The sequence below is a fragment of the Hylobates moloch genome, unplaced genomic scaffold (assembly GCF_009828535.3).
Source record: "Hylobates moloch isolate HMO894 unplaced genomic scaffold, HMol_V3 SCAFFOLD_23, whole genome shotgun sequence".
Classification (NCBI taxonomy): domain Eukaryota; kingdom Metazoa; phylum Chordata; class Mammalia; order Primates; family Hylobatidae; genus Hylobates; species Hylobates moloch.
In genome coordinates this window covers 22,723,018-22,739,510 of record NW_026652298.1, presented here as the reverse complement: position 1 = coordinate 22,739,510, position 16,493 = coordinate 22,723,018, and the positions used below count along the sequence as shown (strand labels likewise).

At 42.3% G+C, this 16,493-nt stretch overlaps 1 non-coding gene across 1 annotated transcript; it reads left to right on the top strand.

Annotated features, from left to right (window-relative positions):
• The first annotated feature begins 3,217 nt into the window (after positions 1–3,217).
• Positions 3,218–3,345, top strand: LOC116462824 (small nucleolar RNA SNORA40). The gene has a single exon (XR_004246476.1). It is a non-coding gene; the product is annotated as a small nucleolar RNA SNORA40 (small nucleolar RNA).
• Positions 3,346–16,493: the final 13,148 nt, after the last annotated feature.

The following is a 16,493-nucleotide window of genomic DNA, read 5'->3' as shown; positions in this document are numbered from 1 at the left end:
ATCTTGGCTTACTGCAACCTCTGCCTCCCGGGTTCAAGTGATTCTCCTGACTTAGCCTCCTGAGTAGCTGAGATTATAGGCACCTGCCACCACGCTCAGCTAATTATTTTTGAAGATGGAGTCTCAATCTGTCGCCCAGGCTGGAGTGCAGTGGCGCGGTCTCCACTTACTGCAACCTCTGCCCTGCCACACCGGGTTCAAGCGATTCTCCTGCTAAGCCTCCTGAGTAGCTGGGATTATAGGCGCCCACCACCACGCTCAGCTAATTTTTGTATTTTTGATAGAGACAGGGTTTTGCCGTGTTGGCCATGCTGTATTCGAACTCCTGACCTAAGGTGATCCACCCGCCTCAGCCTCCCAAAGTGCTAGGATTACAGGCGTGAGCCACCGCTCCAGGCCAATTTTCTTTTATTTTTAGTAGAGATGGCTTTCACCATGTTGACCAGGCTGGTCTTGAACTCCTGACCTCAGGTGATATGCCTGCCTCAGCCTCCCAAAGTGCTGGGATTACAAGAGTGAGCCATGGCGTCCGGCCAAGATATTTATTTATTTATTTATTTATTTATTTGACATAGAGTATCCCTCTGTCACCCAGACTGGAGTCCAGTGGTGCGATCATAGCTCACTGCAGCCTCAAAGTCTTGGGGTCATGCCATCTTCCTGCCTCAGGCTCCTGAATGCTGGGACTACAGGCTTGTGCCACCAAACCTGGCTAAGTTTTTTTTTTTTTTTTTTTTTTTCTGGTGGAGATGGGGGGAGTCTCACTGTGTTGCCAAGGATGGTCTCAAACTCCTTGGCTCAAACAATCTTTCTGCCTTGGCCTCCCAAAGTGCTGGGGTTACAGGCATGTGGAACTGCACCCTGCCCTAGATCCTTGCTTTAGAAGTTTCTCAGGTAATATTAGCATGCAGCAGGGTTGAAGTTTTACTGATCTAGTTCATTGACTTATGCTTCATGGGCCATTAATCCTTTACCACAGGGAGATCAAAGACTTTGCAGGAGTTCACTTGAGATCCAATCTCATTGGCCATCTGGCTGACTCTCTGGGTCCTACTCATTTCCACGAAAATTCTAGCAACATTAAGCATCTCCCCGCACCCACATCAGGAACATTATTCTTACTGTCAGGCCTCTGAGCCTAAGCCAAGCCATCGCATCCCCTGTGACTTGCACGTATACATCCAGATGGCCTGAAGTAACTGAAAATCCACAAAAGAAGTAGAAGTAGCCTTAACTGATGACATTCCACCATTGTGATTTGTTTCTGCCCCACCCTAACTGATCAATGTACTTTGTAATCTCCCCTACCCTTAAGAAGGTACTTTGTAATCTCCCCCACCCTTAAGAAGGTTCTTTGTAATTCTCCCTACCCCTGAGAATGTACTTTGCGAGATCCACCCCCTGCCCTCAAAACATTGCTCCTAACTCCACCGCCTATCCCAAAACCTATAAGAACTAATGATAATCCACCGCCCTTTGCTGACTCTCTTTTCGGACTCAGCCCGCCTGCACCCAGGTGAAATAAACAGCCATGTTGCTCACACAAAGCCTGTTTGGTGGTCTCTTCACACAGACACGCATGAAACTTACTTTACTTTTTCACCTTTTTTTTTTTTTAACAAATTACAAGTTTTGTCAGTTTGCTTTTACAGTTTACTACAAATGTCCTTTAATAATCCTTCAACTTTATTGTTTAATTTGAAAAAATATATACTATGGGCCGGGCACGGTGGCTCATGCCTGTAATCCCAGCACTTTGGGAGGCCGAGACGGGCGGATCACCTGAGGCCGGGAGTTTGAGACCAGCCTGACCAACATGGAGAAACTCCATCTCTACTAAAAATACAAAATTAACCAGGAGTGGTGGCACATGCCTGTACCAGCTACCTGGGAGGCTGAGGCAGGAGAATCGCATGAGCCCGGGAGGCGGAGGCTGCAATGAGCCAAGATCGCGCCATTGCACTCCAGCCTGGGCAACAACAGCGAAATTCTGTCTCAAAAAACAAAACAAAACAAACAAACAAACAAAATATATATATACACACACACACACACTATACAGGTTCATGCCTGTAATCTCAGCACTTTGGGAGGCTGAGGTGGGTGGATCACTTGAGGTCAGGAGTTCCAGACCAGCCTGGCCAACATGGTGAAACCCTATTTCTACTAAAAATACAATACCTCCCCCAGCTGTCTCCACCACACTATCAATGTCACTTACTATTTCCTAGCTGTTTCTAATCCTTCTTTAACAAACAATTGCTGGCTTTGCATTTCTCTTTCCTCCAAAATCGCTGAGGCCTCGACTTACTCACTGCTAAAAAAAAAAAAGGGATTCTGTATATTTTTAAATGAAGAGTGTTGTTTTCACCTAAATCAATCTGGCCTTGTGTATGACAACATAAAAAAACTCTGTCAAGGATAGAGCCCAAAAACTCACCAACGAAGCAAGTAATTAGGCTGAACCCCCTTGGGCACTCTCTAATTGGATGTCCTGTGTCCTCCCAATTCTTAGTGCTTTAATACCTGTTTTTCTCCTTCTCTTAATTCAGACCTTGTGTCTACCGTTTAGTTTCTCAGTTCATACAAAACCACATCCAGGCTATCACTAATCATTCTATTCGACAAATGCTCCTTTTAACAACCCCACAATATCGCCCCTTGCCACAAAATCTTCCTTCAGCTTAATCTCTCCCACTCTAGGTTCCCACGCCGCCCCTAATCCTGCTAGAAGCAGCCCTGAGGAATGTCACCCATTATCTCTCCATACCACCCCCCCAAAATTTTCGCCACCCCAACACTTTTATTTTTCTTATTAATATAAGAAGACAGGAATGTCAGGCCTCTGAGCCCAAGCTAAGCCATCATATCCCCTGTGACCTGCACGTATATCCAGATGGCTTGAAGTAACTCAAGAATCACAAAAGAAGTGAAAATGGCCGGTTCCTGCCTTAACTGATGACATTACCTTGTGAAATTCCTTCTCCTGGCTCAGATGCTCCCCCACTGAGCACCTTGTGACCCCCTCGCCCCAGCCCGCCAGAGAACAACCCCCTTTGACTGTAATTTTCCACTACCTACCGAAATCCTATAAAACGGCCCCACCCCTATCTCCCTTCCCTGACTCTCTTTTCAGACTCAGCCCGCCTGCACCCAGGTGGAGTAAACAGCCTTGTTGCACACACAAAGCCTGTTTGGTGGTCTCTTTACACGGACGTGCATGACATGTATGTTTTTGTTTAACTTGTGGACAAAGACTTATGGATAAGTGCAAAAATAAATCCTCTTTTGCAACCCAGAACTCATTGTTCAGTATGAGTTTTGATACATATAAGGAGGGATATTATGATACCTGAGACAGTTAACTGATGGGAGTATTGATAGCCATAAAGGTTGGTTCCAGGCCAGGGACAGTGGCTCAAGCTTGCAATCCCCACACCGAGGTGGGAGTAGAGCTTAAAGCCAGCAGTTCAAGACCAGCCTGGGCAAGAAAGTAACAAATACGTCATCTCTACAAAAATTTAAAAATTAGCTGAGTATTGGGGCATGTGTCTGTGGTTGCAGCTACTCAGGAAGGGGAGGCTGAGGCAAGAGGATTGAGCCTGGGAGTTGGAGGCTGCACTGAGCTTTGAATGGCACCACTGTACTCCAGCCTGGGTAACAGGCTTTTTTTTAATTAAGACAGACCCTGTCTCTTTTTTTTTTGAGACGGAGTCTCGCTCTGTCACCCAGGCTGGAGTGCAGTGGTACGATCTCGGCTCACTGCAAGCTCCGCCTCCTGGGTTCACGCCATTCTCCTGCCTCAGCCTCTCGAATAACTGGGACTACAGGTGCCCGCCTCCACACCTGGCTAATTTTTTGTATTTTTTAGTAGAGACAGGGTTTCACCGTGTTAGCCAGGATGGTCTCGATCTCCTGACCTCATGATCCACCTGCCTCAGCCTCCCAAAGTGCTGGGATTACAGGCGTGAGCCACCACACCTGGCTCAGACCCTGTCTCTTAATAAAAAAAATTGATTCTAGGACTGTAGAAGAGGTAGTTAAACAGCATGGGATATGGGGAAATCCTCAGCAGTATTAATTTTGCATTCCAATTTCATATTGACTTGATACATACGATGGCTTTTTGTTTTAAAGGCTTTTATCTTGATGATGTCTGGAGTTAAAGGTATTGGCATATTCCACACATCTGTACTATTCTTAAGTGTGATCACTTAGGAATGAATATGATTTGAACTCATTCATGTTAATAGAGGGGTGTCAAATTGAGAACCAGGCAGATCCACCACCTACAGTAAAAAGGACCCTAAAGTAAATTGATTAAAGAAATTAGATCCCGGGCTGGGGGCCTTGGCTCACGCCTGTAATCCCAGCACTTTGGGAGGCCGAGGTGGGTGGATCACAAGGTCAGGAGTTCAAGACCAGCCTGGCCAAGATGGTGAAACCCCATCTCTACTAAAAAAAATACAAAAAAATTAGCCTGGCGTAGTGGTGGGCACCTGTAATCCCAGCCACTCGGGAGGCTGAGGCAGAGAATTGCTTGAACCCGGGAGGCGGAGCTTGCAGTGAGCCGAGATTGCGCCACTACACTCCAGCCTGGGCGACAGAGCGAGACTCGTCTCAGAAAAAAAAAAAGAAAAAAGAAATTAGATCCCAAAGATTCTTGGTGAATTTTGAAGTCTTCATCAGTATATCCATATTAAAAGGAGATAACAGAAGCCAAAATAAAAGAATTACGGGCTGACAGGACAACTGGATTAAAATATGCATCAGTTTTATTAAAAAGGGCTAACTTGAAGATAAATCTTTTGACTCCAGCTCTTTAGAGGATCTAAAGTGACCTTGATGGACAGTGGAAGAAATCACAACGTGGAATTCCTTGAATAAAAATTATTAACTTTAAATTTAAAAAAAAGAAAAAAGTGAAAAGAGACTCTACAAAGCAGAAAAAAACATTTGCAATAGTACATTCTACAAAGGTCTTGTATCTATAACATATGAAGAACTGCTACAAATCAATAAGATAGAGACAAAAATGAAAATAAAAAACAGGCAAAGACATGAAGAGGCACTTTACAAAAGAGGATATTCAAGTGGTCAATAAGCATATAAAAAGTTATTCATCAAAGAAATAAGTTGAAATTAAAAAGATGGAAAACGATACCATGCACACAGCAAAAGAGAACTACAGTAGCTATAGTAGGATCAAAGTAGACATTAATGCAAAAAAATTACTAGATACAGGGCATTTTTTATGAGAGAAGGGTCAATCCATCAGGAAAATATAACAATTATACATACATAATTACCTAAAACTGAGCCCCAAAATGCATGAAGCAAAACCTGACAGAACTGAATGTAGAAATGGACAATTCAATGATAGTCAAACTTAAATACCACACTTTCCATAATGAGTAAAACAACTAGACAGAAAATTAGTGAGGAAATAGATGACTAAAACAATACTGTTTATCAACCAGACCTGACAGACATATATAGGACACTCCATTGCAAAGCAGCACAATACACATTTCCCTCAAGGGCACATGGAACATTCTCCAGGATAGACCATATTTTAGGCCATAAAACAAGTCTCAATGAATTTTAAAAGATGAAAATTATATAAGGTATGTCTTTGTCAATGGAATGAAATTAGAAATAATAACATAAGAAAATTTGACAAATTAACAAATTTGTAAAAATTAAACAACATGCTCCTAAGTAAACAGTGGATCAAAGAAGAAATCCCAACAGCAATTCAAAAATACTTTGAAGTGAATGAAAACAAGCACACAACATACCAAAACTTAGAGGATGCAGCAAAACTAGTGCTCAGAGGGAAATGTATACCTGTAAACACCTTCATTGGAAAAGAAGAAAGATCTCAGATCAGTAACCTAACCTTTTACCTTAAGAAACAAGAAAAAGAAGAGCAAACTAAATCCAAAGCATGAAGAAGGAAGTAAATAAAGAATGGAAATAAGGCCGGCCGCGGTGGCTCAAGCCTGTAATCCCAGCACCTTGGGAGGCCGAGGCGGGCGGATCACAAGGTCAGGAGATCGAGACCATCCTGGCTAACACGGTGAAACCCCATCTCTACTAAAAATACAAAAAATTAGCTGGGCGTGGTGGTGGGCGCCTGTAGTCCCAGCTGCTCGGGAGGCTGAGGCAGGAGAATGGTGTGAACCTGGGAGGCGGAGCTTGCTGTGAGCTGAGATCGCACCACTGCACTCCAGCCTGGGTGACAGAGCAAGACTCCGTCTCAAAAAAAAAAAAAAAAAGAATGGAAATAAATAGATAATAGAAAAACAATAGAGAAGGTCAACTAAGCCAAAAATTCGTTCTTTGAAAAGATCAACAAAATATGACAAGTCTTTAGATAGACTGATAAAACAAAAAGAAAGAAGACTCAAATTTCTCAAATCAGGAGTGGAAGAGGAGACATTACATTGATCTTACAGAAATAACAAGGATATAAGAGAATACTATGATTAGTATGCCAACAAATTAGATAACTGAGATGAAATAGACAAATTCCTAAAAATACACAAACTGTAAAAATGGGCTCAAGAAAATTTGAGTAGACCTATAACTAGTGAAAAGAATTAGTAATCCAAAACTACCCACAAAGGAAGCCCAAGCACAGATGGCTTTACTGCTAGATTCTGCCAAACCTTTAAAGAGGAATTAACACTAGTCCTTCTTAAATGCTGTCAAAAAATAGAAGAGGGGATACTTCCTAAATTATTCTATGAGGTCAGTATTGCTCTGATAACAAAGCCAAAGATATTACAAGGAAAGAAAACTACAGACCAGTATCCCTTATGAACACGGGTGCAAAATTCCTCAATACTGGAAAATCAAAGCCAGCATCATATAAAAAGGATTACATGCCATGACCAATCAATTTATCCCACAAATGCAAGGTTTGTTCAACATATGAAAGTGAATCAGGCTGGGCATGGTGGCTCACACTTGTAATCCCAGCACTTTGGGAGGCTGAGGAGGGTGGATCACCTGAGGTCAGGAGTTCGAGACCAGCCTGGCAAACATGGTGAAACCCCATCTCTACTAAAAATACAAAAATTAGCCGGACATGGTGCCTCACGCCTGTAGTCCTAGCTACTAGGTAGTCTGAGGCATGAGAATAGCTTGAACCCAGGAGGCAGAGATCGTGCCATTGCACCCCAGCCTGGGCAACAGAGTGAGACTTGGTCTCAAAAAATAAAAAAAAAAAAAATAAAAAATAAATAAATAAATAAAGTTAATCAATGGAAGGCACCAAATTAACAGAGTAAAAGAAAAATCACAAGATAATCTTAATTGACACAGAAAAAAAATTTGACGAAAACCAATAAAGGGCATCTGTGAAAAACCCACATCCAATGCCATACTTAATGATTAAAGACTGAAAGCTTTTCCCCTAAGATCAGGAACAAAACAAGGATGTTTTCTCTCATCATTTCTATTCAACATTGTACTGGATGTTCCAGCCAGGGCAATTAGGCAAGCAAAAGAAATAAAAGCAATCAAGATTGGAAAGGAGAAAGTAAATTTCTATTTGAGGTGTCATGATCTTGTACATAGAAAACTCTAAAGAATCTGCAAACGAACTATGAGAGTTGATGAACAATTTAATCAACATTTTCTCTCTACACCATAGACATACTACGTTTTGTTGTCTCAGTTTTTCACCAGCTATGAAGAGTTTTGATAAAGATAGACCTGTATTACTTATTTTAAAATTCTTTGGTCCCATTCCCGATTTCCTGGATTGGAATCTCACTACCAATAATGATATGCAATATATAAAACTGTTAACACCAAAAGTTGGAAATGGATTAGAAAGAGGCAAGACTGGGTAGTGGAATTATTGGATGGGTGGTTTATATTTTGTTGTTATATTTTTCTCATTTTCCATGCTGAACATACAGTCCTTTTACACTAAGAAAACTCTTAATAGGTTTTTGGTTAAGAAACTTATGACACATAACACATAATATGCAGTGAATACATTTTTGTTTTGGTTTGTTTTGTTTGTTTTTTTGAGACAGGGTCTTACTCTGTCACCTAGGCTAGAAGTGCAGTGGCACGATCACAGCCCACTGCAGCCTTGACCTCCCGGGTTCAAGCTAACCTCCCACCTCGGCCTCCTGAGCAGCTGGGACCATAGGCATGCACCACCATGCCCGGCTAATTTTTTTTTTTTTTTTTTTTAGTAGAGACGGGGTTTCACCGTGGTCTCGATCTCCTGACCTCGTGATCCGCCCGCCTCGGCCTCCGAAAGTGCTGGGATTACAAGCGTGAGCCACCGTGCCCGGCCTCTCCGGCTAATTTTTTTTTTTATTTTTTGTAGAGACAGGATCTCCCTGTGTTGCCCAGGCAGTGGAGAGAAGACCCAGGTCTCTGCATTTTTAGTACTGAAGCGTGAGAACCAGGGAAAACTGGAGAGCCCAAGGAAGCCTGCCCCATACTGAAGGCCTAGTTCCACTCCATCCCCACCCCAGCACTAATCCATTTTGCTGTAGCATTTTCAGATCAAGGCTAGGATGAAAAATTGAGAGACTTTGTGTATTGTGTCAGCCTTGATATGGGGGAAGAAAAAGAGAGTCCCTTCTCTAAGCCTTGGCAGAACATGCCTTTCCCAGTGGGTTGTGTCTTTGTTTGAGCTGAAAGTTCATCTTTGTTCTTGTCTCTCATTTTGGCTCCTTTCCAATATAAAAGAATTCAAATGTTTTGCCTGATCTTTTTTAAGTCATCCTTGTCAAGTTGGAGTATTCAGTTTCACAGGTTTTGTTTGTTTGATTGATTTTTGTTTTTTGAAGTTGAAGTAAAGTAGTCTTTGCTTTATATATTTTTTTATTACAACATCGATTGCTTCCATATGCAAATTTTTACTTTGAAAGCATTTTTAGTTCCAGCATTATCTACAGTTCAGAATTTAGCTGTTAATCAAATTCCTCAACTGGGCAACTAAACTGACATAAAGAAAGCCAAGCGGTAACGTTGTTGCTTTCTGCTTTGCAATATTTTTCTAAATTAGTAAATGAAGCTGGTGGTAGAGGGGTGGGGGAATGGGAGGGGCAGGAGGATGAATGGAGGTAGGGAGGTGGGATGATAATGGCCCTCTACCTTTAGCAAACACTTACAGGTATAAATACTACATATGTTTTGACTAACTGAGTGTATAACAAGTCCTCAAAGTATAGACTATGCCACCAAAAACCAAAATGATGTACTGAAATTAATTTTCAATTATAATGAATTATGTCTTGTTATAGGGCCCTATAAAAGATGATCCCAAATTATCTTGAATCTGCCTGCCAGTGTCAAACCTAATGCAGTTAGGGTCACATTAGCATAGAAGGACACTTTGTTCTGATTAGAAAAGGTACTTCCTCTGAGGGGAACTTCACACACCGGGGCCTGTTGTGGGGTTGGGGGAGGGGGGTGGGATAGCATTAGAAGACATACCTAATGTGAATGATGAGTTAATGGGTGCAGCACATCAACTTGGCACATGTATACATATGTAACAAACCTGCATGTTGTGCACATGTACCCTAGAACTTAAAATATAATAATAATAAATATATATATATATTTTATATATATACATAAAAAGAAAAGGTACTTCCTCTGGGCAGGCAGATTAGAAAATGGCACCTCTTCCTCTGGGTGATGAAGCCTAGAGTTAGGGCACTTGGCTTGGCATGCAGAACCTGGGCAGGTTTTCAGCCTTTTCTTGTGTCCTCTCTGGTGTGTGCGTGACCTTGTGTGAGGCCCTGCTGTGTGTGGAGGCCTCAGAAGAAGGATAATATGGCATGTTTTCCCAGGATGTCCCTTCATCCATGAACTAACTCTGTGGGGGGCACTGGGCAAGCATTAAAGTCCAGGGGCTCATTTATTCCATGATTAACAGGGCAGAGGCCTTTACCCAGCTGGGCAGGAAAAGGACGTGCTCCGCCTGTCTTGGATCTGTCCCCACCCTTTGATCACGGATACCTTAGCTCTTGAGAACTGCATATTTGGCACAAACATCTCCATCTAAACCCCTGCTCTAAGAGACTTGACGAAACGCTGACATTGCTTTAGCATCCTAAGGCCATGTGCCTGGGATGACCTGGTCCACCTTGAGTTCCAGTCTGGCAAAGCTCAAGGCTGCCAAAAGAATTTACCATTTGTTCCAGCAACACCTGGTCATGGACTCTTCACATCCCTTTCTCAGAGCATTTATTTGAAAAAACTCTCTTTGTCTCTTTGAGATGGATGTGTATTTTCTACAGCTCAGGAGTGTCTTTGTCAAGGACCTGAAAACCCATTCCTTTGAATGTTATGAAGAAGGATAAGGCCTCTGTCTCCCACACTCTGAGGGAGGGTAGAAGCCTAACTTGGGTAAATGCCAGTTGGCAGAACTAGATGGCCTAATTACGTGGATATTGACCCTACCTCACATCCCCACTTTTTGTAATGTTTCACTTCTGTGACGCTACAGGGGCCAGGCTCGCTCCTCTTCCCTACTCCCCCATTTTCCAAGACACCTCTGTGCAACTCGCAGTTGAACTTAGCTGTTTCCCCTACCACAGTTAATTACTGAATAAAATCTGTCTTTGCTGTCTTCAACTAGTGTCCAGCTTTATCTTTTATTTATTTATTATTTATTTATTTGTTTATTTATTTATTTATTTATTTATTTATTTTTGAGATGGAGTTTTGCTCTTGTTGCCCAGGCTGGAGTGCAATGGTGTGATCTCGGCTCACTGCAACATCTGCCTCCCAGGTTCAAGCAATTCTCCTGCCTCAGCCTCCTGAGTAGTTGGGATTATAGGCGTGAGACACCACGCGCAGCTAATTTTTTGTATTTTTAGCGGAGATGGGGTTTCACCATGTTGGCCAGGCTGGTCTCGAACTCCTGACCTCAGTGATCCACCCACCTAGGCTGGCCAAAGTTCTGGGATTACAGGCGTGAGCCACCACACCTGGCCCTAGCTTTATCTTTGACAGTTCTTCTAACAAGTCCTTATCCTGCATCTTTCTATAAAGTAATATAACCTGGCCGGGCGCGGTGGCTCACGCTTGTAATCCCAGCACTTTGGGAGGCCGAGGCGGGCGGATCACGAGGTCAGGAGATCGAGACCATGGTGAAACCCCGTCTCTACTAAAAATACAAAAAAAAAAATTAGCCGGGCGTGGTGGCGGGCGCCTGTAGTCCCAGCTACTCGGGAGGCTGAGGCAGGAGAATGGCGTGAACCCGGGAGGCGGAGCTTGCAGTGAGCCGAGATTGTGCCACTGCACTCCAGCCTGGGTGACAGAGCAAGACTCCGTCTCAAAAAAAAAAAAAAAAAAAAAAAAAGTAATATAACCTGCTATAACTTAAAGTTATAGCACACATATTGTACCATGTTGGTACCTAGTTTCTCCAAGTATAATATTTGATCACTGGGCTGGGCATGGTGGCTCACACCTGTAATCCCAGCACTTTGGGAGGCCAAGGTGGGAGGATCCCTTGAGCCTAGAAGTTTGAGACTAGCCTGGGCAACACAGGGAGACTCTGTCTCTACAAAAAAATAAAAAAAATTAGCCGGGCATAGTGGCGCATGCCTGTGGTCCCAGCTGCTCAGGAGGCTGAGGTGGGAGGATAGCTTGAGCCCGGGAGGTCAAGGCTGCAGTGGGCTGTGGTCGTGCCACTGCACTCTAGCCTGGGTGACAGAGTAAGACCCTGTCTCAAAAAAACAAAACAAACCAAAACAAAAATTTAATCACTGCATATTATGTGTTATGTGTTACAAGTTTCTTAACCAAAAACCTATTAAGATTTTTCTTAGTGTAAAAGGACTATATGTTCAGCATGGAAAATGAGAAAAATATAATCAACAAAATATAAACCACCCATCCAATAATTCCACTACCCAGTCTTGCCTCTTTCTAATCCATTTCCAACTTTTGGTGTTAACATTTTTATATATTGCATATCATTATGGTCTACATATTCTGTGAATATATCTGTATGATTAAGCATAATTTTAAAAGCAAAAGTGGGATCATAATTTTTAAACAGATGCTTTTTCTACTTAACATTTTCCCATGTCTTTAAATATTCTTCAGAAATGTAATTTAAAGATTACACAACATTCCATTGTATGGATGTACCAACATTTATTTAACAACTATCTTAGTGTTGGATTCCCCCTTCCTTTCCCCACTACCAATATTTTCCCATTACAGACAGTGTTGAAATAGTCTTGTAGGCAAGTCTTTGGGCTTACCCTTAGTTAATTCTTTGGATGTATTCTGAAGGGAGCATTTAACTCCACTGATGACTCACCTCTGTCTCTTGGCTTCTGTGCTATCACACTCTCCCTTGTCTCTCTGACCATGCTGTTTCTCCTGCAGGATTTTCTGTGGTCCCTATAAGATTTTGGCTGGACCTGTACTTTTCCCCCCCATTCTCTCTAAGCAAGCTCACTCATTCCAAGGCTTCAATTACCATGCCTATGCTGATATCTCCTGATCTAGATACCTTAAGTCTACATATTTCCCCTGAAGTCCTGAACATCTCACTATTTTAGATGTCCCCACTTGGATGTCTTACAAGCACATAAAAACTCAACGTAGACAAAATGGAACTCATAATTTTACTCCCTAAATCCTTATCTGTAGTGATTGCTATTTGAGTAAATAACACCATTATTTATCCAGTGGCTCAAGTCAGCAACCTGATGGTCTTGCTTGCCTTCTCTATTATATTGCTTGTTTTGCCAGACTCTGTTGATTCTACTTTCTACCTTTGAGCTCTAGAATCTATTTACTTCTAGGCCGGGCGCGGTGGCTCACGCTTGTAATCCCAGCACTTTGGGAGGCCGAGGCGGGCGGATCACGAGGTCAGGAGATCGAGACCACGGTGAAACCCCATCTCTACTAAAAAAAATACAAAAAATTAGCCAGGAGTGGTGGCGGGCGCCTGTAGTCCCAGCTACTCGGAGAGGCTGAGGCAGGAGAATGGCATGAACCCGGGAGGCGGAGCTTGCAGTGAGCCGAGATTGCGCCACTGCACTCCAGCCTGGGCAACAGAGCGAGACTCCGTCTCAAAAAAAAAAAAAAAAAAAAAAAAAAAAGAATCTATTTACTTCTCTTCATCCTCACTGTCACCTCTAGATCAGACTGTCATCTCTTTGCTAATGCAAATATGGTCCTGTCACTCTGAAATTTAAACTCCTTAAACGGTGATATAGTTTGGCTGTGTCCCCACACAAATCTCATCTTGAATTGTAACTCCCACAATTCCCACGTTTTGGGAGAAACCAGGTGGGAAGTTATTAAATTAGTGATTAACACCGCAGGTCTTTCCTGTGCTGTTCTCGTGATAGTGAATGCATCTCACGAGATCTGATGGTTTTATTTTTATTTTTTATTTTTTATTTTTTTGAGACGGAGTCTTGCTCTGTGCCCCAGGCTGGAGTGCAGTGGCGCGATCTCGGCTCACTGCAAGCTCCGCCTCCCGGGTTCACGCCATTCTCCTGCCTCAGCCTCCCGAGTAGCTGGGACCACAGGCGCCCGCCAACACACCCGGCTAATTTTTTGTATTTTTAGTAGAGACGGGGTTTCACCGTGTTAGCCAGGATGGTCTCGATCTCCTGACCTCGTGATCCGCCCGCCTCGGCCTCCCAAAGTGCTGGGATTACAGGCTTGAGCCACCGCGCCCGGCCTCTGATGGTTTTAAAAAGGGGAGTTTCACTGCACAAGCTCTCTCTTTGCCTGCTGCCATCCATGTAAGACATGACTTGCTCCTCCTTGACTTCCACCATGACTATGAGGCCTCCCCAGCCACGTGGAACTGTAGGTCCATTAAACCTCTTTCTTTTGTAAAATGCCCAGTCTTGGGTATGTCTTTATCAGCAGTGTGAAAACAAACTAATACAAATGGCTTCCCATTACCTTTGGGCCTGGGTGCATACTCCTTACCATGGCTGAACAGGATTTTTTTTAAGAATAACAGGTCCTGCCTATTTCTGCAGCTTCATTTCTTGATACCCAACACTCTGCTAAAAGCCATTGTTTCATAGGTCAACTTCTTGTTGGCTCTGCCTGTTCCATTGTTACATGATCACATCACAGTATATCTAGTATGGTGCCTGGCATAACAGACATTTCAAAGGACGTGTTGAATTAATAAATGCATAAATATTGGGTGAGACAGTGTTAATATAAATATTTTCTAGAAGCTAGACATATACTGATTGAAAAACAGTATAGTTAAGTCTAGAGTCTAGTCTCCAAAATCTAGAGTATTTCAGAAGAAGAGTCCAATTCCTGTTCCACAGCCTTGGATTAATTTCTTCACTTCTCTAAGCTTCAGTTTCCTCATGCGTTAAATGAGGATCATAGTATCTACATCAAGCAGGTACTGTGGGCATTAAATAAGATAACTTGAGTATGATATTTAGTACAATGTCTAGCATATAAATGAAATCCAGCAACAATGACAATGATGATCATGATACATTGCATCCAGACAGGTGTTCCACTTTCTGCCAAACTGTTACAGTGTATAGATGTTCCAATATGCTTTGCAAGTTGCTATTAGTAATTTTATAAAATGCCCCCTATTGTCTGCAATAATATAGGTGAAAATTTTGTATTTCTTTGATGAATAGCAATATATCTATTATTAAATATCCTTTTATTTTTTTGAGAGTCTCACTCTGTTGACCAGGCTGGAGTGCAGTGGCATGATCTTGGCTCACTGCAACCTCTGCCTACCGGGCACAAGTGACTCTCCTGCCTCAGCCTCCTGAGTATCTGGGATTACAGGTGCCCGCCACCACACCCAGCTAATTTTTGTATTTTTAGTAGTGATGGGGTTTCACCCTGTTGGCCAGGATGGTCTCAAACTCCTGACCTCAAGTGATCTGCCCGCCTCGGCCTCCCAAAGTGCTGGGATTACAGGTGTGAGCCACCACACCAAGCCTAGACATTTTTGTATTTGTACATTTTGGCTTTTTAAAAAAAATATTTCAGTGATATCATTCAGTGACATGCACATAACTTTTTTTTCTTAAGTATTTCTTTGGGTAAGTTTCCAGGAGTGGTATTATGGGAAATATATCCATATTTTCATTACTTTTGATATATATGCCAGTTTGCTGCCTATAAAACACGGACTAAATATTTTAATTTTAGAATCCCTCTCTACATCCTGATTCTTCTACTTGTTTTAACTAAAAATGCAAAATTTAGTTACACTTTTCTGTGTATTTGTTTTTTTTTTTTTTTCAAATTTTATTTTAGATTCAGAGGGTATATGTGCAGGTTCATTACGTGGGTAAATTGCATGATACTGAAGTATGGGGTACAAATGATTCTGTCACTCAGGTACTGAGTATTGTACTCAATAGTTAGTTTTTCAACCCTTGCTCCCTCTCTCTCTCCCCCCACAAGTCCCCAGTTTCTATTGTTGCCATTTTTATGTCCATGAGTACCTAATGGTTAGCTTCCACTTGTAAGTGAGAATATGTGGTATTCGGTTTTCTTTTTTTCTTTTTTTTTGAGACTGAGTCTTGCTCTGTCACCCAGGCTGGAGTGCAGTGGCGCAGTCTCGGCTCACTGCAACCTCCACCTCCCAGGTTCAAGCAATTCTCCTCCCTCAGCCTCCCAAGGAGCTGGGATTACAGGTGCCTGCCACCATGCCCAGTTAATTTTTGTATTTTTAGTAGAGACAGGGTTTCAACCTATTGGCCAGGCTGGTCTTGAACTCCTGACCTTGAATGATCTGCCTGCCCCAGCCTCCCAAAGTACTGGGATTACAGGCGTGAGCCACCACGGCCGGCCAAAGGATGGTAAATATATATAGTATAGTAAACATACTCTAGAAGTATTCCTTTTTTCTAGGTATATGAAAGTGACAGTGTTTAACTTTGAGAATTAGTTAGGATTGTCTTTGTTGGTAAGTAACAGAGAAGACTGGAGGTGAGCAGCCTGGAATTGGTGTAGCAGCCATAAAACATCACCATTGTCCCAGGTTCCCATCTCTTGGCTCTAGCATATTAATACGTGGATTCATTCTCATGATCAGCTCATGGTTCCAAGATGGCTGCTCTGCTCCCAGACCTAAGTCTTCCTTCCAAACAGGAAGAAGGAAAAAGTACAAATGTTTGACAAAAGATAAAGGTACATGCTGATTGAGTCCGCCCTCTGTTATCAGAAAATAAAAGCTTTCTTGGAAGCCATATCTAATAATCTTCTGCTTACAACTCGTTGGCCAAAATGACCATATGGCTATCCCAGCTATTAGAGGAGTCTGAGGGAGGAAAACAGTTTTAGTGGGGCACATTGCCACCATGAACAAAATTGGGTTTGTCCTAAAGAAAGAAGAGAATGGATATTAATTAAGCAACTTGCAGTACCTACCATGGATGTAAATATGTATGTGATTTTTCACTAATAATATGAAAAATTGTACATTTTCTTTTAAACCCAAACTAAACTTACCAAAT